Below are 21,612 nucleotides of genomic sequence, written 5' to 3'. Positions count from 1 at the left end.
CCAGGGCCTGTGGCTCTGGCTGAAGCCATCTACCCCACACCAGGGCCTGTGTTGCTGGTTGAGGCCATTTTATTCACACCAGGGCCTGTGCTGCTGGATGAGGCCATATACATCACACGAGGGCTTGCTCTACTGGATGAGGCCAACTACACCACACCAGGGCCTGTGCTTCTGGCTGAGGCCATCTACATTACACGAGGGCTTGCGCTGCTGGCTTAGTCCATCTACACCACAACAGGGCCTGTGGCTCTGGCTTAGGCCATATACACCCCACCAGGGCCTTTGCTTCTGGCTGAGGCCACCTACACCACACCAGTTCCTGTGCTGCTGGTGGAGGCCATCTACACCAAACCAGGGCCTGTACTGCTGGTTAAAAGCTAAATTGAGTCCTTGGGTTAGGGTATTAGGCAACCATGCAGTTACCATTAACAATGTAGTTAAATTGGAGGGTTGTGTTTCGTAACTTCAAGTACTGCCCAACTCACCACTTGATTCCATAAATTGACACTTTGTGCTGAGGTCTGCAGCTTACGGCCATACCACCCAGAGCACGCCCGCTCTCGTCTGATCTCGGAAGCTAAGCAGGGTTTGGCTTGGTTAGTACTTGGATGGGAGACCGCCTGGGAATACCAGGTGCTGTAAGCTTTTCATGTCATTGAACTGCTTTTGATCCAGAGAAGGAGGGTGTTGAAAGACCCAAAGCAGCTGCCCATTAATGAGGGCACATAAACGACATTCCTTTTGGCTGTTTTCAGCAATGTCTTGTGCTGCCAGGTGAGGCCATCCGCACCACACCGGGGCCTGTGCTGCTAAGATAGGTGATCTAAATTACACCAGGGCGTGTGCATCTGGCTGAGGACCGGTGCTTCCGGCTGAGAACATCTACAACACACCAGGGCCTGAGTTGCAGGAAGAAGCCACCTCCACCTCACCAGGTCCTGTGCAGCTAGCTGAGGCCATCTACAACACACCACGGCCTGTGCTCCTGGCTTTGGCCACCAACACCACACCAGGTTCTGTGGCTCTGGCTGAGGCCAACTACACCACACCAGGGCCTGTGGCTCTGGCTGAAGCCATCTACCCCACACCAGGGCCTGTGTTGCTGGTTGAGGCCATTTTAATCACACCAGGGCCTGTGCTGCTGGATGAGGCCATATACATCACACGAGGGCTTGCTCTACTGGATGAGGCCAACTACACCACACCAGGGCCTGTGCTTCTGGCTGAGGCCATCTACATTACACGAGGGCTTGCGCTGCTGGCTTAGTCCATCTACACAACAACAGGGCCTGTGGCTCTGGCTTAGGCCATATACACCCCACCAGGGCCTTTGCTTCTGGCTGAGGCCACCTACACCACACCAGGTCCTGTGCTGCTGGTGGAGGCCATCTACACCAAACCAGGGCCTGTACTGCTGGTTAAAAGCTAAATTGAGTCCTTGGGTTAGGGTATTAGGCAATCATGCAGTTACCATTAACAATGTAGTTAAATTGGAGGGTTGTGTTTTGTAACTTCAAGTACTGCCCAACTCACCACTTGATTCCATAAATTGACACTTTGTGCTGAGGTCTGCAGCTTACGGCCATACCACCCTGAGCACGCCTGATCTCGGAAGCTAAGCAGGGTTGGGCTTGGTTAGTACTTGGATGGGAGACCGCCTGGGAATACCAGGTGCTGTAAGCTTTTCATGTCATTGAACTGCTTTTGATCCAGAGAAGGAGGGTGTTGAAAGACCCAAAGCAGCTGCCCATTAATGAGGGCACATAAACGACATTCCTTTTGGCTGTTTTCAGCAATGTCTTGTGCTGCCAGGTGAGGCCATCCGCACCACACCGGGGCCTGTGCTGCTAAGATAGGTCATCTAAATTACACCAGGGCGTGTGCATCTGGCTGAGGACCGGTGCTTCCGGCTGAGGCCATCTACAACACACCAGGGCCTGAGTTGCAGGAAGAAGCCACCTCCACCTCACCAGGTCCTGTGCTGCTAGCTGAGGCCATCTACAACACACCACGGCCTGTGCTCCTGGCTGAGGCCACCTACACCACACCAGGTCCTGTGCTGCTGGTGGAGGCCATCTACACCAAACCAGGGCCTGTACTGCTGGTTAAAAGATAAATTGAGTCCTTGGGTTAGAGTATTAGGCAACCATGCAGTTACCATTAACAATGTAGTTAAATTGGAGGGTTGTGTTTCGTAACTTCAAGTACTGCCCAACTCACCACTTGATTCCATAAATTGACACTTTGTGCTGAGGTCTGCAGCTTACGGCCATACCACCCTGAGCACGCCCGCTCTCGTCTGATCTCGGAAGCTAAGCAGGGTTTGGCTAGGTTAGTACTTGGATGGGAGACCGCCTGGGAATACCAGGTGCTGTAAGCTTTTCATGTCACTGAACTTCTTTTGATCCAGAGAAGGAGGGTGTTGAAAGACCCAAAGCAGCTGCCCATTAATGAGGGCACATAAACGACATTCCTTTTGGCTGTTTTCAGCAATGTCTTGTGCTGCCAGGTGAGGCCATCCGCACCACACCGGGGCCTGTGCTGCTAAGATAGGTCATCTAAATTACACCAGGGCGTGTGCATCTGGCTGAGGACCGGTGCTTCCGGCTGAGGCCATCTACAACACACCAGGGCCACACCAGGGCCTGTGGCTCTGGCTTAGGCCATATACACCCCACCAGGGCCTTTGCTTCTGGCTGAGGCCACCTACACCACACCAGGTCCTGTGCTGCTGGTGGAGGCCATCTTCACCAAACCAGGGCCTGTACTGCTGGTTAAAAGATAAATTGAGTCCTTGGGTTAGAGTATTAGGCAACCATGCAGTTACCATTAACAATGTAGTTAAATTGGAGGGTTGTGTTTCGTAACTTCAAGTACTGCCCAACTCACCACTTGATTCCATAAATTGACACTTTGTGCTGAGGTCTGCAGCTTACGGCCATACCACCCTGAGCACGCCCGCTCTCGTCTGATCTCGGAAGCTAAGCAGGGTTTGGCTTGGTTAGTACTTGGATGGGAGACCGCCTGGGAATACCAGGTGCTGTAAGCTTTTCATGTCATTGAACTGCTTTTGATCCAGAGAAGGAGGGTGTTGAAAGACCCAAAGCAGCTGCCCATTAATGAGGGCACATAAACGACATTCCTTTTGGCTGTTTTCAGCAATGTCTTGTGCTGCCAGGTGAGGCCATCCGCACCACACCGGGGCCTGTGCTGCTAAGATAGGTGATCTAAATTACACCAGGGCGTCTGCATCTGGCTGAGGACCGGTGCTTCAGGCTGAGAAAATCTACAACACACCAGGGCCTGAGTTGCAGGAAGAAGCCACCTCCACCTCACCAGGTCCTGTGCAGCTAGCTGAGGCCATCTACAACACACCACGGCCTGTGCTCCTGGCTTTGGCCACCTACACCACACCAGGTTCTGTGGCTCTTGCTGAGGCCAACTACACCACACCAGGGCCTGTGGCTCTGGCTGAAGCCATCTACCCCACACCAGGGCCTGTGTTGCTGGTTGAGGCCATTTTATTCACACCAGGGCCTGTGCTGCTGGATGAGGCCATATACATCACACGAGGGCTTGCTCTACTGGATGAGGCCAACTACACCACACCAGGGCCTGTGCTTCTGGCTGAGGCCATCTACATTACACGAGGGCTTGCGCTGCTGGCTTAGTCCATCTACACCACAACAGGGCCTGTGGCTCTGGCTTAGGCCATATACACCCCACCAGGGCCTTTGCTTCTGGCTGAGGCCACCTACACCACACCAGTTCCTGTGCTGCTGGTGGAGGCCATCTACACCAAACCAGGGCCTGTACTGCTGGTTAAAAGCTAAATTGAGTCCTTGGGTTAGGGTATTAGGCAACCATGCAGTTACCATTAACAATGTAGTTAAATTGGAGGGTTGTGTTTCGTAACTTCAAGTACTGCCCAACTCACCACTTGATTCCATAAATTGACACTTTGTGCTGAGGTCTGCAGCTTACGGCCATACCACCCAGAGCACGCCCGCTCTCGTCTGATCTCGGAAGCTAAGCAGGGTTTGGCTTGGTTAGTACTTGGATGGGAGACCGCCTGGGAATACCAGGTGCTGTAAGCTTTTCATGTCATTGAACTGCTTTTGATCCAGAGAAGGAGGGTGTTGAAAGACCCAAAGCAGCTGCCCATTAATGAGGGCACATAAACGACATTCCTTTTGGCTGTTTTCAGCAATGTCTTGTGCTGCCAGGTGAGGCCATCCGCACCACACCGGGGCCTGTGCTGCTAAGATAGGTGATCTAAATTACACCAGGGCGTGTGCATCTGGCTGAGGACCGGTGCTTCCGGCTGAGAAAATCTACAACACACCAGGGCCTGAGTTGCAGGAAGAAGCCACCTCCACCTCACCAGGTCCTGTGCAGCTAGCTGAGGCCATCTACAACACACCACGGCCTGTGCTCCTGGCTTTGGCCACCAACACCACACCAGGTTCTGTGGCTCTGGCTGAGGCCAACTACACCACACCAGGGCCTGTGGCTCTGGCTGAAGCCATCTACCCCACACCAGGGCCTGTGTTGCTGGTTGAGGCCATTTTAATCACACCAGGGCCTGTGCTGCTGGATGAGGCCATATACATCACACGAGGGCTTGCTCTACTGGATGAGGCCAACTACACCACACCAGGGCCTGTGCTTCTGGCTGAGGCCATCTACATTACACGAGGGCTTGCGCTGCTGGCTTAGTCCATCTACACAACAACAGGGCCTGTGGCTCTGGCTTAGGCCATATACACCCCACCAGGGCCTTTGCTTCTGGCTGAGGCCACCTACACCACACCAGGTCCTGTGCTGCTGGTGGAGGCCATCTACACCAAACCAGGGCCTGTACTGCTGGTTAAAAGCTAAATTGAGTCCTTGGGTTAGGGTATTAGGCAATCATGCAGTTACCATTAACAATGTAGTTAAATTGGAGGGTTGTGTTTTGTAACTTCAAGTACTGCCCAACTCACCACTTGATTCCATAAATTGACACTTTGTGCTGAGGTCTGCAGCTTACGGCCATACCACCCTGAGCACGCCTGATCTCGGAAGCTAAGCAGGGTTGGGCTTGGTTAGTACTTGGATGGGAGACCGCCTGGGAATACCAGGTGCTGTAAGCTTTTCATGTCATTGAACTGCTTTTGATCCAGAGAAGGAGGGTGTTGAAAGACCCAAAGCAGCTGCCCATTAATGAGGGCACATAAACGACATTCCTTTTGGCTGTTTTCAGCAATGTCTTGTGCTGCCAGGTGAGGCCATCCGCACCACACCGGGGCCTGTGCTGCTAAGATAGGTCATCTAAATTACACCAGGGCGTGTGCATCTGGCTGAGGACCGGTGCTTCCGGCTGAGGCCATCTACAACACACCAGGGCCTGAGTTGCAGGAAGAAGCCACCTCCACCTCACCAGGTCCTGTGCTGCTAGCTGAGGCCATCTACAACACACCACGGCCTGTGCTCCTGGCTGAGGCCACCTACACCACACCAGGTCCTGTGCTGCTGGTGGAGGCCATCTACACCAAACCAGGGCCTGTACTGCTGGTTAAAAGATAAATTGAGTCCTTGGGTTAGAGTATTAGGCAACCATGCAGTTACCATTAACAATGTAGTTAAATTGGAGGGTTGTGTTTCGTAACTTCAAGTACTGCCCAACTCACCACTTGATTCCATAAATTGACACTTTGTGCTGAGGTCTGCAGCTTACGGCCATACCACCCTGAGCACGCCCGCTCTCGTCTGATCTCGGAAGCTAAGCAGGGTTTGGCTAGGTTAGTACTTGGATGGGAGACCGCCTGGGAATACCAGGTGCTGTAAGCTTTTCATGTCACTGAACTTCTTTTGATCCAGAGAAGGAGGGTGTTGAAAGACCCAAAGCAGCTGCCCATTAATGAGGGCACATAAACGACATTCCTTTTGGCTGTTTTCAGCAATGTCTTGTGCTGCCAGGTGAGGCCATCCGCACCACACCGGGGCCTGTGCTGCTAAGATAGGTCATCTAAATTACACCAGGGCGTGTGCATCTGGCTGAGGACCGGTGCTTCCGGCTGAGGCCATCTACAACACACCAGGGCCTGAGTTGCAGGAAGAAGCCACCTCCACCTCACCAGGTCCTGTGCTGCTAGCTGAGGCCATCTACAACACACCACGGCCTGTGCTCCTGGCTTTGGCCACCAACACCACACCAGGTTCTGTGGCTCTGGCTGAGGCCAACTACACCACACCAGGGCCTGTGGCTCTGGCTGAAGCCATCTACCCCACACCAGGGCCTGTGTTGCTGGTTGAGGCCATTTTAATCACACCAGGGCCTGTGCTGCAGGATGAGGCCATATACATCACACGAGGGCTTGCTCTACTGGATGAGGCCAACTACACCACACCAGGGCCTGTGCTTCTGGCTGAGGCCATCTACATTACACGAGGGCTTGCGCTGCTGGCTTAGTCCATCTACACCACACCAGGGCCTGTGGCTCTGGCTTAGGCCATATACACCCCACCAGGGCCTTTGCTTCTGGCTGAGGCCACCTACACCACACCAGGTCCTGTGCTGCTGGTGGAGGCCATCTACACCAAACCAGGGCCTGTACTGCTGGTTAAAAGCTAAATTGAGTCCTTGGGTTAGAGTATTAGGCAACCATGCAGTTACCATTAACAATGTAGTTAAATTGGAGGGTTGTGTTTCGTAACTTCAAGTACTGCCCAACTCACCACTTGATTCCATAAATTGACACTTTGTGCTGAGGTCTGCAGCTTACGGCCATACCACCCTGAGCACGCCCGCTCTCGTCTGATCTCGGAAGCTAAGCAGGGTTGGGCTTGGTTAGTACTTGGATGGGAGACCGCCTGGGAATACCAGGTGCTGTAAGCTTTTCATGTCATTGAACTGCTTTTGATCCAGAGAAGGAGGGTGTTGAAAGACCCAAAGCAGCTGCCCATTAATGAGGGCACATAAACGACATTCCTTTTGGCTGTTTTCAGCAATGTCTTGTGCTGCCAGGTGAGGCCATCCGCACCACACCGGGGCCTGTGCTGCTAAGATAGGTCATCTAAATTACACCAGGGCGTGTGCATCTGGCTGAGGACCGGTGCTTCCGGCTGAGGCCATCTACAACACACCAGGGCCTGAGTTTCAGGAAGAAGCCACCTCCACCTCACCAGGTCCTGTGCTGCTAGCTGAGGCCATCTACAACACACCACGGCCTGTGCTCTTGGCTTTGGCCACCAACACCACACCAGGTTCTGTGGCTCTGGCTGAGGCCAACTACACCACACCAGGGCCTGTGGCTCTGGCTGAAGCCATCTACCCCACACCAGGGCCTGTGTTGCTGGTTGAGAACATTTTATTCACACCAGGGCCTGTGCTGCTGGATGAGGCCATATACATCACACGAGGGCTTGCTCTACTGGATGAGGCCAACTACACCACACCAGGGCCTGTGCTTCTGGCTGAGGCCATCTACATTACACGAGGGCTTGCGCTGCTGGCTTAGTCCATCTACACCACACCAGGGCCTGTGGCTCTGGCTTAGGCCATATACACCCCACCAGGGCCTTTGCTTCTGGCTGAGGCCACCTACACCACACCAGGTCCTGTGCTGCTGGTGGAGGCCATCTACACCAAACCAGGGCCTGTACTGCTGGTTAAAAGCTAAATTGAGTCCTTGGGTTAGAGTATTAGGCAACCATGCAGTTACCATTAACAATGTAGTTAAATTGGAGGGTTGTGTTTCGTAACTTCAAGTACTGCCCAACTCACCACTTGATTCCATAAATTGACACTTTGTGCTGAGGTCTGCAGCTTACGGCCATACCACCCTGAGCACGCCCGCTCTCGTCTGATCTCGGAAGCTAAGCAGGGTTGGGCTTGGTTAGTACTTGGATGGGAGACCGCCTGGGAATACCAGGTGCTGTAAGCTTTTCATGTCATTGAACTGCTTTTGATCCAGAGAAGGAGGGTGTTGAAAGACCCAAAGCAGCTGCCCATTAATGAGGGCACATAAACGACATTCCTTTTGGCTGTTTTCAGCAATGTCTTGTGCTGCCAGGTGAGGCCATCCGCACCACACCGGGGCCTGTGCTGCTAAGATAGGTCATCTAAATTACACCAGGGCGTGTGCATCTGGCTGAGGACCGGTGCTTCTGGCTGAGGCCTTCTACAACACACCAGGGCCTGAGTTGCAGGAAGAAGCCACCTCCACCTCACCAGGTCCTGTGCAGCTAGCTGAGGCCATCTACAACACACCACGGCCTGTGCTCCTGGCTTTGGCCACCAACACCACACCAGGTTCTGTGGCTCTGGCTGAGGCCAACTACACCACACCAGGGCCTGTGGCTCTGGCTGAAGCCATCTACCCCACACCAGGTCCTGTGTTGCTGGTTGAGGCCATTTTAATCACACCAGGGCCTGTGCTGCTGGATGAGGCCATATACATCACACGAGGGCTTGCTCTACTGGATGAGGCCAACTACACCACACCAGGGCCTGTGATTCTGGCTGAGGCCATCTACATTACACGAGGGCTTGCGCTGCTGGCTTAGTCCATCTACACCACACCAGGGCCTGTGGCTCTGGCTTAGGCCATATACACCCCACCAGGGCCTTTGCTTCTGGCTGAGGCCACCTACACCACACCAGGTCCTGTGCTGCTGGTGGAGGCCATCTACACCAAACCAGGGCCTGTACTGCTGGTTAAAAGATAAATTGAGTCCTTGGGTTAGAGTATTAGGCAACCATGCAGTTACCATTAACAATGTAGTTAAATTGGAGGGTTGTGTTTCGTAACTTCAAGTACTGCCCAACTCACCACTTGATTCCATAAATTGACACTTTGTGCTGAGGTCTGCAGCTTACAGCCATACCACCCTGAACACGCCTGCTCTCGTCTGATCTCGGAAGCTAAGCAGGGTTGGGCTTGGTTAGTACTTGGATGGGAGACCGCCTGGGAATACCAGGTGCCGTAAGCTTTTCATGTCATTGAACTGCTTTTGATCCAGAGAAGGAGGGTGTTGAAAGACCCAAAGCAGCTGCCCATTAATGAGGGCACATAAACGACATTCCTTTTGGCTGTTTTCAGCAATGTCTTGTGTTGCCAGGTGAGGCCATCCGCACCACACCGGGGCCTGTGCTGCTAAGATAGGTCATCTAAATTACACCAGGGCGTGTGCATCTGGCTGAGGACCGGTGCTTCCGGCTGAGGCCATCTACAACACACCAGGGCCTGAGTTTCAGGAAGAAGCCACCTCCACCTCACCAGGTCCTGTGCTGCTAGCTGAGGCCATCTACAACACACCACGGCCTGTGCTCTTGGCTTTGGCCACCAACACCACACCAGGTTCTGTGGCTCTGGCTGAGGCCAACTACACCACACCAGGGCCTGTGGCTCTGGCTGAAGCCATCTACCCCACACCAGGGCCTGTGTTGCTGGTTGAGGCCATTTTATTCACACCAGGGCCTGTGCTGCTGGATGAGGCCATATACATCACACGAGGGCTTGCTCTACTGGATGAGGCCAACTACACCACACCAGGGCCTGTGCTTCTGGCTGAGGCCATCTACATTACACGAGGGCTTGCGCTGCTGGCTTAGTCCATCTACACCACACCAGGGCCTGTGGCTCTGGCTTAGGCCATATACACCCCACCAGGGCCTTTGCTTCTGGCTGAGGCCACCTACACCACACCAGGTCCTGTGCTGCTGGTGGAGGCCATCTACACCAAACCAGGGCCTGTACTGCTGGTTAAAAGCTAAATTGAGTCCTTGGGTTAGAGTATTAGGCAACCATGCAGTTACCATTAACAATGTAGTTAAATTGGAGGGTTGTGTTTCGTAACTTCAAGTACTGCCCAACTCACCACTTGATTCCATAAATTGACACTTTGTGCTGAGGTCTGCAGCTTACGGCCATACCACCCTGAACACGCCCGCTCTCGTCTGATCTCGGAAGCTAAGCAGGGTTGGGCTTGGTTAGTACTTGGATGGGAGACCGCCTGGGAATACCAGGTGCTGTAAGCTTTTCATGTCATTGAACTGCTTTTGATCCAGAGAAGGAGGGTGTTGAAAGACCCAAAGCAGCTGCCCATTAATGAGGGCACATAAACGACATTCCTTTTGGCTGTTTTCAGCAATGTCTTGTGCTGCCAGGTGAGGCCATCCGCACCACACCGGGGCCTGTGCTGCTAAGATAGGTCATCTAAATTACACCAGGGCGTGTGCATCTGGCTGAGGACCGGTGCTTCTGGCTGAGGCCTTCTACAACACACCAGGGCCTGAGTTGCAGGAAGAAGCCACCTCCACCTCACCAGGTCCTGTGCAGCTAGCTGAGGCCATCTACAACACACCACGGCCTGTGCTCCTGGCTTTGGCCACCTACACCACACCAGGTTCTGTGGCTCTGGCTGAGGCCAACTACACCACACCAGGGCCTGTGGCTCTGGCTGAAGCCATCTACCCCACACCAGGGCCTGTGTTGCTGGTTGAGGCCATTTTAATCACACCAGGGCCTGTGCTGCTGGATGAGGCCATATACATCACACGAGGGCTTGCTCTACTGGATGAGGCCAACTACACCACACCAGGGCCTGTGATTCTGGCTGAGGCCATCTACATTACACGAGGGCTTGCGCTGCTGGCTTAGTCCATCTACACCACACCAGGGCCTGTGGCTCTGGCTTAGGCCATATACACCCCACCAGGGCCTTTGCTTCTGGCTGAGGCCACCTACACCACACCAGGTCCTGTGCTGCTGGTGGAGGCCATCTACACCAAACCAGGGCCTGTACTGCTGGTTAAAAGATAAATTGAGTCCTTGGGTTAGAGTATTAGGCAACCATGCAGTTACCATTAACAATGTAGTTAAATTGGAGGGTTGTGTTTCGTAACTTCAAGTACTGCCCAACTCACCACTTGATTCCATAAATTGACACTTTGTGCTGAGGTCTGCAGCTTACAGCCATACCACCCTGAACACGCCTGCTCTTGTCTGATCTCGGAAGCTAAGCAGGGTTGGGCTTGGTTAGTACTTGGATGGGAGACCGCCTGGGAATACCAGGTGCCGTAAGCTTTTCATGTCATTGAACTGCTTTTGATCCAGAGAAGGAGGGTGTTGAAAGACCCAAAGCAGCTGCCCATTAATGAGGGCACATAAACGACATTCCTTTTGGCTGCTTTCAGCAATGTCTTGTGTTGCCAGGTGAGGCCATCCGCACCACACCGGGGCCTGTGCTGCTAAGATAGGTCATCTAAATTACACCAGGGCGTGTGCATCTGGCTGAGGACCGGTGCTTCCGGCTGAGGCCATCTACAACACACCAGGGCCTGAGTTTCAGGAAGAAGCCACCTCCACCTCACCAGGTCCTGTGCTGCTAGCTGAGGCCATCTACAACACACCACGGCCTGTGCTCTTGGCTTTGGCCACCAACACCACACCAGGTTCTGTGGCTCTGGCTGAGTTCAACTACACCACACCAGGGCCTGTGGCTCTGGCTGAAGCCATCTACCCCACACCAGGGCCTGTGTTGCTGGTTGAGGCCATTTTAATCACACCAGGGCCTGTGCTGCTGGATGAGGCCATATACATCACACGAGGGCTTGCTCTACTGGATGAGGCCAACTACACCACACCAGGGCCTGTGCTTCTGGCTGAGGCCATCTACATTACACGAGGGCTTGCGCTGCTGGCTTAGTCCATCTACACCACACCAGGGCCTGTGGCTCTGGCTTAGGCCATATACACCCCACCAGGGCCTTTGCTTCTGGCTGAGGCCACCTACACCACACCAGGTCCTGTGCTGCTGGTGGAGGCCATCTACACCAAACCAGGGCCTGTACTGCTGGTTAAAAGCTAAATTGAGTCCTTGGGTTAGAGTATTAGGCAACCATGCAGTTACCATTAACAATGTAGTTAAATTGGAGGGTTGTGTTTCGTAACTTCAAGTACTGCCCAACTCACCACTTGATTCCATAAATTGACACTTTGTGCTGAGGTCTGCAGCTTACGGCCATATCACCCTGAGCACGCCCGCTCTCGTCTGATCTCGGAAGCTAAGCAGGGTTGGGCTTGGTTAGTACTTGGATGGGAGACCGCCTGGGAATACCAGGTGCTGTAAGCTTTTCATGTCATTGAACTGCTTTTGATCCAGAGAAGGAGGGTGTTGAAAGACCCAAAGCAGCTGCCCATTAATGAGGGCACATAAACGACATTCCTTTTGGCTGTTTTCAGCAATGTCTTGTGCTGCCAGGTGAGGCCATCCGCACCACACCGGGGCCTGTGCTGCTAAGATAGGTCATCTAAATTACACCAGGGCGTGTGCATCTGGCTGAGGACCGGTGCTTCTGGCTGAGGCCTTCTACAACACACCAGGGCCTGAGTTGCAGGAAGAAGCCACCTCCACCTCACCAGGTCCTGTGCAGCTAGCTGAGGCCATCTACAACACACCACGGCCTGTGCTCCTGGCTTTGGCCACCAACACCACACCAGGTTCTGTGGCTCTGGCTGAGGCCAACTACACCACACCAGGGCCTGTGGCTCTGGCTGAAGCCATCTACCCCACACCAGGTCCTGTGTTGCTGGTTGAGGCCATTTTAATCACACCAGGGCCTGTGCTGCTGGATGAGGCCATATACATCACACGAGGGCTTGCTCTACTGGATGAGGCCAACTACACCACACCAGGGCCTGTGCTTCTGGCTGAGGCCATCTACATTACACGAGGGCTTGCGCTGCTGGCTTAGTCCATCTACACCACAACAGGGCCTGTGGCTCTGGCTTAGGCTATATACACCCCACCAGGGCCTTTGCTTCTGGCTGAGGCCACCTACACCACACCAGGTCCTGTGCTGCTGGTGGAGGCCATCTACACCAAACCAGGGCCTGTACTGCTGGTTAAAAGCTAAATTGAGTCCTTGGGTTAGGGTATTAGGCAACCATGCAGTTACCATTAACAATGTAGTTAAATTGGAGGGTTGTGTTTCGTAACTTCAAGTACTGCCCAACTCACCACTTGATTCCATAAATTGACACTTTGTGCTGAGGTCTGCAGCTTACGGCCATACCACCCTGAGCACGCCTGCTCTAGTCTGATCTCGGAAGCTAAGTAGGGTTGGGCTTGGTTAGTACTTGGATGGGAGACCGCCTGGGAATACCAGGTGCTGTAAGCTTTTCATGTCATTGAACTGCTTTTGATCCAGAGAAGGAGGGTGTTGAAAGACCCAAAGCAGCTGCCCATTAATGAGGGCACATAAACGACATTCCTTTTGGCTGTTTTCAGCAATGTCTTGTGCTGCCAGGTGAGGCCATCCGCACCACACCGGGGCCTGTGCTGCTAAGATAGGTCATCTAAATTACACCAGGGCGTGTGCATCTGGCTGAGGACCGGTGCTTCCGGCTGAGGCCATCTACAACACACCAGGGCCTGAGTTGCAGGAAGAAGCCACCTCCACCTCACCAGGTCCTGTGCTGCTAGCTGAGGCCATCTACAACACACCACGGCCTGTGCTCCTGGCTTTGGCCACCAACACCACACCAGGTTCTGTGGCTCTGGCTGAGGCCAACTACACCACACCAGGGCCTGTGGCTCTGGCTGAAGCCATCTACCCCACACCAGGGCCTGTGTTGCTGGTTGAGGCCATTTTAATCACACCAGGGCCTGTGCTGCTGGATGAGGCCATATACATCACACGAGGGCTTGCTCTACTGGATGAGGCCAACTACACCACACTAGGGCCTGTGCTTCTGGCTGAGGCCATCTACATTACACGAGGGCTTGCGCTGCTGGCTTAGTCCATCTACACCACTCCAGGGCCTGTGGCTCTGGCTTAGGCCATATACACCCCACCAGGGCCTTTGCTTCTGGCTGAGGCCACCTACCCCACACCAGGTCCTGTGCTGCTGGTGGAGGCCATCTACACCAAACCAGGGCCTGTACTGCTGGTTAAAAGCTAAATTGAGTCCTTGGGTTAGAGTATTAGGCAACCATGCAGTTACCATTAACAATGTAGTTAAATTGGAGGGTTGTGTTTCGTAACTTCAAGTACTGCCCAACTCACCACTTGATTCCATAAATTGACACTTTGTGCTGAGGTCTGCAGCTTACGGCCATACCACCCTGAGCACTCCCGCTCTCGTCTGATCTCGGAAGCTAAGCAGGGTTGGGCTTGGTTGGTACTTGGATGGGAGACCGCCTGGGAATACCAGGTGCCGTAAGCTTTTCATGTCATTGAACTGCTTTTGATCCAGAGAAGGAGGGTGTTGAAAGACCCAAAGCAGCTGCCCATTAATGAGGGCACATAAACGACATTCCTTTTGGCTGTTTTCAGCAATGTCTTGTGCTGCCAGGTGAGGCCATCCGCACCACACCGGGGCCTGTGCTGCTAAGATAGGTCATCTAAATTACACCAGGGCGTGTGCATCTGGCTGAGGACCGGTGCTTCCGGCTGAGGCCATCTACAACACACCAGGGCCTGAGTTGCAGGAAGAAGCCACCTCCACCTCACCAAGGTCCTGTGCTGCTAGCTGAGGCCATCTACAACACACCACGGCCTGTGCTCCTGGCTTTGGCCACCAACACCACACCAGGTTCTGTGGCTCTGGCTGAGGCCAACTACACCACACCAGGGCCTGTGGCTCTGGCTGAAGCCATCTACCCCACACCAGGGCCTGTGTTGCTGGTTGAGGCCATTTTAATCACACCAGGGCCTGTGCTGCTGGATGAGGCCATATACATCACACGAGGGCTTGCTCTACTGGATGAGGACAACTACACCTCACCAGGGCCTGTGCTTCTGGCTGAGGCCATCTACATTACACGAGGGCTTGCGCTGCTGGCTTAGTCCATCTACACCACACCAGGGCCTGTGGCTCTGGCTTAGGCCATATACACCCCACCAGAGCCTTTGCTTCTGGCTGAGGCCACCTACACCACACCAGGTCCTGTGCTGCTGGTGGAGGCCATCTACACCAAACCAGGGCCTGTACTGCTGGTTAAAAGCTAAATTGAGTCCTTGGGTTAGAGTATTAGGCAACCATGCAGTTACCATTAACAATGTAGTTAAATTGGAGGGTTGTGTTTCGTAACTTCAAGTACTGCCCAACTCACCACTTGATTCCATAAATTGACACTTTGTGCTGAGGTCTGCAGCTTACGGCCATACCACCCTGAGCACGCCCGCTCTCGTCTGATCTCGGAAGCTAAGCAGGGTTGGGCTTGGTTAGTACTTGGATGGGAGACCGCCTGGGAATACCAGGTGCTGTAAGCTTTTCATGTCATTGAACTGCTTTTGATCCAGAGAAGGAGGGTGTTGAAAGACCCAAAGCAGCTGCCCATTAATGAGGGCACATAAACGACATTCCTTTTGGCTGTTTTCAGCAATGTCTTGTGCTGCCAGGTGAGGCCATCCGCACCACACCGGGGCCTGTGCTGCTAAGATAGGTCATCTAAATTACACCAGGGCGTGTGCATCTGGCTGAGGACCGGTGCTTCTGGCTGAGGCCTTCTACAACACACCAGGGCCTGAGTTGCAGGAAGAAGCCACCTCCACCTCACCAGGTCCTGTGCAGCTAGCTGAGGCCATCTACAACACACCACGGCCTGTGCTCCTGGCTTTGGCCACCAACACCACACCAGGTTCTGTGGCTCTGGCTGAGGCCAACTACACCACACCAGGGCCTGTGGCTCTGGCTGAAGCCATCTACCCCACACCAGGGCCTGTGTTGCTGGTTGAGGCCATTTTAATCACACCAGGGCCTGTGCTGCTGGATGAGGCCATATACATCACACGAGGGCTTGCTCTACTGGATGAGGCCAACTACACCACACCAGGGCCTGTGCTTCTGGCTGAGGCCATCTACATTACACGAGGGCTTGCGCTGCTGGCTTAGTCCATCTACACCACAACAGGGCCTGTGGCTCTGGCTTAGGCCATATACACCCCACCAGGGCCTTTGCTTCTGGCTGAGGCCACCTACACCACACCAGGTCCTGTGCTGCTGGTGGAGGCCATCTACACCAAACCAGGGCCTGTACTGCTGGTTAAAAGCTAAATTGAGTCCTTGGGTTAGGGTATTAGGCAACCATGCAGTTACCATTAACAATGTAGTTAAATTGGAGGGTTGTGTTTCGTAACTTCAAGTACTGCCCAACTCACCACTTGATTCCATAAATTGACACTTTGTGCTGAGGTCTGCAGCTTACGGCCATACCACCCTGAGCACGCCCGCTCTCGTCTGATCTCGGAAGCTAAGCAGGGTTGGGCTTGGTTAGTACTTGGATGGGAGACCGCCTGGGAATACCAGGTGCTGTAAGCTTTTCATGTCATTGAACTGCTTTTGATCCAGAGAAGGAGGGTGTTGAAAGACCCAAAGCAGCTGCCCATTAATGAGGGCACATAAACGACATTCCTTTTGGCTGTTTTCAGCAATGTCTTGTGCTGCCAGGTGAGGCCATCCGCACCACACCGGGGCCTGTGCTGCTAAGATAGGTCATCTAAATTACACCAGGGCGTGTGCATCTGGCTGAGGACCGGTGCTTCCGGCTGAGGCCTTCTACAACACACCAGGGCCTGAGTTGCAGGAAGAAGCCACCTCCACCTCACCAGGTCCTGTGCTGCTAGCTGAGGCCATCTACAACACACCACGGCCTGTGCTCCTGGCTTTGGCCACCAACACCACACCAGGTCCTGTGGCTCTGGCTGAGGCCAACTACACCACACCAGGGCCTGTGGCTCTGGCTGAAGCCATCTACCCCACACCAGGGCCTGTGTTGCTGGTTGAGGCCATTTTAATCACACCAGGGCCTGTGCTGCTGGATGAGGCCATATACATCACACGAGGGCTTGCTCTACTGGATGAGGCCAACTACACCACACCAGGGCCTGTGCTTCTGGCTGAGGCCATCTACATTACACGAGGGCTTGCGCTGCTGGCTTAGTCCATCTACACCACAACAGGGCCTGTGGCTCTGGCTTAGGCCATATACACCCCACCAGGGCCTTTGCTTCTGGCAGAGGCCACCTACACCACACCAGCTCCTGTGCTGCTGGTGGAGGCCATCTACACCAAACCAGGGCCTGTACTGCTGGTTAAAAGCTAAATTGAGTCCTTGGGTTAGGGTATTAGGCAACCATGCAGTTACCATTAACAATGTAGTTAAATTGGAGGGTTGTGTTTCGTAACTTCAAGTACTGCCCAACTCACCACTTGATTCCATAAATTGACACTTTGTGCTGAGGTCTGCAGCTTACGGCCATACCACCCTGAGCACGCCCGCTCTAGTCTGATCTCGGAAGCTAAGTAGGGTTGGGCTTGGTTAGTACTTGGATGGGAGACCGCCTGGGAATACCAGGTGCTGTAAGCTTTTCATGTCATTGAACTGCTTTTGATCCAGAGAAGGAGGGTGTTGAAAGACCCAAAGCAGCTGCCCATTAATGAGGGCACATAAACGACATTCCTTTTGGCTGTTTTCAGCAATGTCTTGTGCTGCCAGGTGAGGCCATCCGCACCACACCGGGGCCTGTGCTGCTAAGATAGGTCATCTAAATTACACCAGGGCGTGTGCATCTGGCTGAGGACCGGTGCTTCCGGCTGAGGCCATCTACAACACACCAGGGCCTGAGTTGCAGGAAGAAGCCACCTCCACCTCACCAGGTCCTGTGCTGCTAGCTGAGGCCATCTACAACACACCACGGCCTGTGCTCCTGGCTTTGGCCACCAACACCACACCAGGTTCTGTGGCTCTGGCTGAGGCCAACTACACCACACCAGGGCCTGTGGCTCTGGCTGAAGCCATCTACCCCACACCAGGGCCTGTGTTGCTGGTTGAGGCCATTTTAATCACACCAGGGCCTGTGCTGCTGGATGAGGCCATATACATCACACGAGGGCTTGCTCTACTGGATGAGGCCAACTACACCACACTAGGGCCTGTGCTTCTGGCTGAGGCCATCTACATTACACGAGGGCTTGCGCTGCTGGCTTAGTCCATCTACACCACTCCAGGGCCTGTGGCTCTGGCTTAGGCCATATACACCCCACCAGGGCCTTTGCTTCTGGCTGAGGCCACCTACCCCACACCAGGTCCTGTGCTGCTGGTGGAGGCCATCTACACCAAACCAGGGCCTGTACTGCTGGTTAAAAGCTAAATTGAGTCCTTGGGTTAGAGTATTAGGCAACCATGCAGTTACCATTAACAATGTAGTTAAATTGGAGGGTTGTGTTTCGTAACTTCAAGTACTGCCCAACTCACCACTTGATTCCATAAATTGACACTTTGTGCTGAGGTCTGCAGCTTACGGCCATACCACCCTGAGCACGCCCGCTCTCGTCTGATCTCGGAAGCTAAGTAGGGTTGGGCTTGGTTGGTACTTGGATGGGAGACCGCCTGGGAATACCAGGTGCCGTAAGCTTTTCATGTCATTGAACTGCTTTTGATCCAGAGAAGGAGGGTGTTGAAAGACCCAAAGCAGCTGCCCATTAATGAGGGCACATAAACGACATTCCTTTTGGCTGTTTTCAGCAATGTCTTGTGCTGCCAGGTGAGGCCATCCGCACCACACCGGGGCCTGTGCTGCTAAGATAGGTCATCTAAATTACACCAGGGCGTGTGCATCTGGCTGAGGACCGGTGCTTCCGGCTGAGGCCATCTACAACACACCAGGGCCTGAGTTGCAGGAAGAAGCCACCTCCACCTCACCAAGGTCCTGTGCTGCTAGCTGAGGCCATCTACAACACACCACGGCCTGTGCTCCTGGCTTTGGCCACCAACACCACACCAGGTTCTGTGGCTCTGGCTGAGGCCAACTACACCACACCAGGGCCTGTGGCTCTGGCTGAAGCCATCTACCCCACACCAGGGCCTGTGTTGCTGGTTGAGGCCATTTTAATCACACCAGGGCCTGTGCTGCTGGATGAGGCCATATACATCACACGAGGGCTTGCTCTACTGGATGAGGACAACTACACCTCACCAGGGCCTGTGCTTCTGGCTGAGGCCATCTACATTACACGAGGGCTTGCGCTGCTGGCTTAGTCCATCTACACCACACCAGGGCCTGTGGCTCTGGCTTAGGCCATATACACCCCACCAGGGCCTTTGCTTCTGGCTGAGGCCACCTACACCACACCAGGTCCTGTGCTGCTGGTGGAGGCCATCTACACCAAACCAGGGCCTGTACTGCTGGTTAAAAGCTAAATTGAGTCCTTGGGTTAGAGTATTAGGCAACCATGCAGTTACCATTAACAATGTAGTTAAATTGGAGGGTTGTGTTTCGTAACTTCAAGTACTGCCCAACTCACCACTTGATTCCATAAATTGACACTTTGTGCTGAGGTCTGCAGCTTACGGCCATACCACCCTGAGCACGCCCGCTCTCGTCTGATCTTGGAAGCTAAGCAGGGTTGGGCTTGGTTAGTACTTGGATGGGAGACTGCCTGGGAATACCAGGTGCTGTAAGCTTTTCATGTCATTGAACTGCTTTTGATCCAGAGAAGGAGGGTGTTGAAAGACCCAAAGCAGCTGCCCATTAATGAGGGCACATAAACGACATTCCTTTTGGCTGTTTTCAGCAATGTCTTGTGCTGCCAGGTGAGGCCATCCGCACCACACCGGGGCCTGTGCTACTAAGATAGGTCATCTAAATTACACCAGGGCGTGTGCATCTGGCTGAGGACCGGTGCTTCTGGCTGAGGCCTTCTACAACACACCAGGGCCTGATTTGCAGGAAGAAGCCACCTCCACCTCACCAGGTCCTGTGCAGCTAGCTGAGGCCATCTACAACACACCACGGCCTGTGCTCCTGGCTTTGGCCACCAACACCACACCAGGTTCTGTGGCTCTGGCTGAGGCCAACTACACCACACCAGGGCCTGTGGCTCTGGCTGAAGCCATCTACCCCACACCAGGGCCTGTGTTGCTGGTTGAGGCCATTTTAATCACACCAGGGCCTGTGCTGCTGGATGAGGCCATATACATCACACGAGGGCTTGCTCTACTGGATGAGGCCAACTACACCACACCAGGGCCTGTGCTTCTGGCTGAGGCCATCTACATTACACGAGGGCTTGCGCTGCTGGCTTAGTCCATCTACACCACAACAGGGCCTGTGGCTCTGGCTTAGGCCATATACACCCCACCAGGGCCTTTGCTTCTGGCTGAGGCCACCTACACCACACCAGGTCCTGTGCTGCTGGTGGAGGCCATCTACACCAAACCAGGGCCTGTACTGCTGGTTAAAAGCTAAATTGAGTCCTTGGGTTAGGGTATTAGGCAACCATGCAGTTACCATTAACAATGTAGTTAAATTGGAGGGTTGTGTTTCGTAACTTCAAGTACTGCCCAACTCACCACTTGATTCCATAAATTGACACTTTGTGCTGAGGTCTGCAGCTTACGGCCATACCACCCTGAGCACGCCCGCTCTCGTCTGATCTCGGAAGCTAAGCAGGGTTGGGCTTGGTTAGTACTTGGATGGGAGACCGCCTGGGAATACCAGGTGCTGTAAGCTTTTCATGTCATTGAACTGCTTTTGATCCAGAGAAGGAGGGTGTTGAAAGACCCAAAGCAGCTGCCCATTAATGAGGGCACATAAACGACATTCCTTTTGGCTGTTTTCAGCAATGTCTTGTGCTGCCAGGTGAGGCCATCCGCACCACACCGGGGCCTGTGCTGCTAAGATAGGTCATCTAAATTACACCAGGGCGTGTGCATCTGGCTGAGGACCGGTGCTTCCGGCTGAGGCCTTCTACAACACACCAGGGCCTGAGTTGCAGGAAGAAGCCACCTCCACCTCACCAGGTCCTGTGCTGCTAGCTGAGGCCATCTACAACACACCACGGCCTGTGCTCCTGGCTTTGGCCACCAACACCACACCAGGTCCTGTGGCTCTGGCTGAGGCCAACTACACCACACCAGGGCCTGTGGCTCTGGCTGAAGCCATCTACCCCACACCAGGGCCTGTGTTGCTGGTTGAGGCCATTTTAATCACACCAGGGCCTGTGCTGCTGGATGAGGCCATATACATCACACGAGGGCTTGCTCTACTGGATGAGGCCAACTACACCACACCAGGGCCTGTGCTTCTGGCTGAGGCCATCTACATTACACGAGGGCTTGCGCTGCTGGCTTAGTCCATCTACACCACAACAGGGCCTGTGGCTCTGGCTTAGGCCATATACACCCCACCAGGGCCTTTGCTTCTGGCTGAGGCCACCTACACCACACCAGGTCCTGTGCTGCTGGTGGAGGCCATCTACACCAAACCAGGGCCTGTACTGCTGGTTAAAAGCTAAATTGAGTCCTTGGGTTAGGGTATTAGGCAACCATGCAGTTACCATTAACAATGTAGTTAAATTGGAGGGTTGTGTTTCGTAACTTCAAGTACTGCCCAACTCACCACTTGATTCCATAAATTGACACTTTGTGCTGAGGTCTGCAGCTTACGGCCATACCACCCTGAGCACGCCTGCTCTCGTCTGATCTCGGAAGCTAAGCAGTGTTGGGCTTGGTTAGTACTTGGATGGGAGACCGCCTGGGAATACCAGGTGCTGTAAGCTTTTCATGTCATTGAACTGCTTTTGATCCAGAGAAGGAGGGTGTTGAAAGACCCAAAGC

At 53.7% G+C, this 21,612-nt stretch overlaps 13 non-coding genes and 9 pseudogenes across 13 annotated transcripts; all 22 read left to right on the top strand.

Moving 5' to 3' along the window:
- Nucleotides 1-526: 526 nt before the first annotated feature.
- On the top strand, nucleotides 527-645 carry LOC146366775 (5S ribosomal RNA; annotated as a pseudogene).
- Nucleotides 646-1,574: 929 nt separating this feature from the next.
- LOC146366774 (5S ribosomal RNA) lies at nucleotides 1,575-1,683 on the top strand (annotated as a pseudogene).
- A 578-nt stretch (nucleotides 1,684-2,261) lies between these two features.
- On the top strand, nucleotides 2,262-2,380 carry LOC146366773 (5S ribosomal RNA). The gene has a single exon (XR_014798020.1). It is a non-coding gene; the product is annotated as a 5S ribosomal RNA (ribosomal RNA).
- A 550-nt stretch (nucleotides 2,381-2,930) lies between these two features.
- On the top strand, nucleotides 2,931-3,049 carry LOC146366772 (5S ribosomal RNA). The gene has a single exon (XR_014798024.1). It is a non-coding gene; the product is annotated as a 5S ribosomal RNA (ribosomal RNA).
- Nucleotides 3,050-3,978: 929 nt separating this feature from the next.
- LOC146366771 (5S ribosomal RNA) lies at nucleotides 3,979-4,097 on the top strand (annotated as a pseudogene).
- A 929-nt stretch (nucleotides 4,098-5,026) lies between these two features.
- Nucleotides 5,027-5,135, top strand: LOC146366770 (5S ribosomal RNA; annotated as a pseudogene).
- A 578-nt stretch (nucleotides 5,136-5,713) lies between these two features.
- LOC146366769 (5S ribosomal RNA) lies at nucleotides 5,714-5,832 on the top strand. Its single transcript, XR_014798019.1, has one exon. It is a non-coding gene; the product is annotated as a 5S ribosomal RNA (ribosomal RNA).
- A 929-nt stretch (nucleotides 5,833-6,761) lies between these two features.
- LOC146366768 (5S ribosomal RNA) lies at nucleotides 6,762-6,880 on the top strand. The gene has a single exon (XR_014797772.1). It is a non-coding gene; the product is annotated as a 5S ribosomal RNA (ribosomal RNA).
- Nucleotides 6,881-7,809: 929 nt separating this feature from the next.
- Nucleotides 7,810-7,928, top strand: LOC146366767 (5S ribosomal RNA). The gene has a single exon (XR_014797771.1). It is a non-coding gene; the product is annotated as a 5S ribosomal RNA (ribosomal RNA).
- A 929-nt stretch (nucleotides 7,929-8,857) lies between these two features.
- Nucleotides 8,858-8,976, top strand: LOC146366766 (5S ribosomal RNA). Its single transcript, XR_014797991.1, has one exon. It is a non-coding gene; the product is annotated as a 5S ribosomal RNA (ribosomal RNA).
- Nucleotides 8,977-9,905: 929 nt separating this feature from the next.
- On the top strand, nucleotides 9,906-10,024 carry LOC146366765 (5S ribosomal RNA). The gene has a single exon (XR_014798350.1). It is a non-coding gene; the product is annotated as a 5S ribosomal RNA (ribosomal RNA).
- A 929-nt stretch (nucleotides 10,025-10,953) lies between these two features.
- Nucleotides 10,954-11,072, top strand: LOC146366764 (5S ribosomal RNA; annotated as a pseudogene).
- Nucleotides 11,073-12,001: 929 nt separating this feature from the next.
- On the top strand, nucleotides 12,002-12,120 carry LOC146366763 (5S ribosomal RNA). Its single transcript, XR_014797936.1, has one exon. It is a non-coding gene; the product is annotated as a 5S ribosomal RNA (ribosomal RNA).
- Nucleotides 12,121-13,049: 929 nt separating this feature from the next.
- LOC146366762 (5S ribosomal RNA) lies at nucleotides 13,050-13,168 on the top strand (annotated as a pseudogene).
- Nucleotides 13,169-14,097: 929 nt separating this feature from the next.
- On the top strand, nucleotides 14,098-14,216 carry LOC146366761 (5S ribosomal RNA). The gene has a single exon (XR_014797918.1). It is a non-coding gene; the product is annotated as a 5S ribosomal RNA (ribosomal RNA).
- A 930-nt stretch (nucleotides 14,217-15,146) lies between these two features.
- Nucleotides 15,147-15,265, top strand: LOC146366760 (5S ribosomal RNA). Its single transcript, XR_014797770.1, has one exon. It is a non-coding gene; the product is annotated as a 5S ribosomal RNA (ribosomal RNA).
- A 929-nt stretch (nucleotides 15,266-16,194) lies between these two features.
- Nucleotides 16,195-16,313, top strand: LOC146366759 (5S ribosomal RNA). The gene has a single exon (XR_014797769.1). It is a non-coding gene; the product is annotated as a 5S ribosomal RNA (ribosomal RNA).
- A 929-nt stretch (nucleotides 16,314-17,242) lies between these two features.
- Nucleotides 17,243-17,361, top strand: LOC146366758 (5S ribosomal RNA; annotated as a pseudogene).
- A 929-nt stretch (nucleotides 17,362-18,290) lies between these two features.
- LOC146366757 (5S ribosomal RNA) lies at nucleotides 18,291-18,409 on the top strand. The gene has a single exon (XR_014798007.1). It is a non-coding gene; the product is annotated as a 5S ribosomal RNA (ribosomal RNA).
- A 930-nt stretch (nucleotides 18,410-19,339) lies between these two features.
- Nucleotides 19,340-19,458, top strand: LOC146366756 (5S ribosomal RNA; annotated as a pseudogene).
- Nucleotides 19,459-20,387: 929 nt separating this feature from the next.
- LOC146366755 (5S ribosomal RNA) lies at nucleotides 20,388-20,506 on the top strand. The gene has a single exon (XR_014797768.1). It is a non-coding gene; the product is annotated as a 5S ribosomal RNA (ribosomal RNA).
- A 929-nt stretch (nucleotides 20,507-21,435) lies between these two features.
- On the top strand, nucleotides 21,436-21,554 carry LOC146366754 (5S ribosomal RNA; annotated as a pseudogene).
- The last annotated feature ends 58 nt before the right edge of the window (nucleotides 21,555-21,612 follow it).

The sequence above is a fragment of the Perissodus microlepis genome, chromosome 18 (assembly GCF_051167445.1).
Source record: "Perissodus microlepis isolate ML-2025 ecotype Zambia chromosome 18, ASM5116744v1, whole genome shotgun sequence".
NCBI lineage: Eukaryota > Metazoa > Chordata > Actinopteri > Cichliformes > Cichlidae > Perissodus > Perissodus microlepis.
The sequence above is the reverse complement of the archived record's forward strand: the minus strand, read 5'-3'. Positions and strand labels throughout refer to the sequence as shown.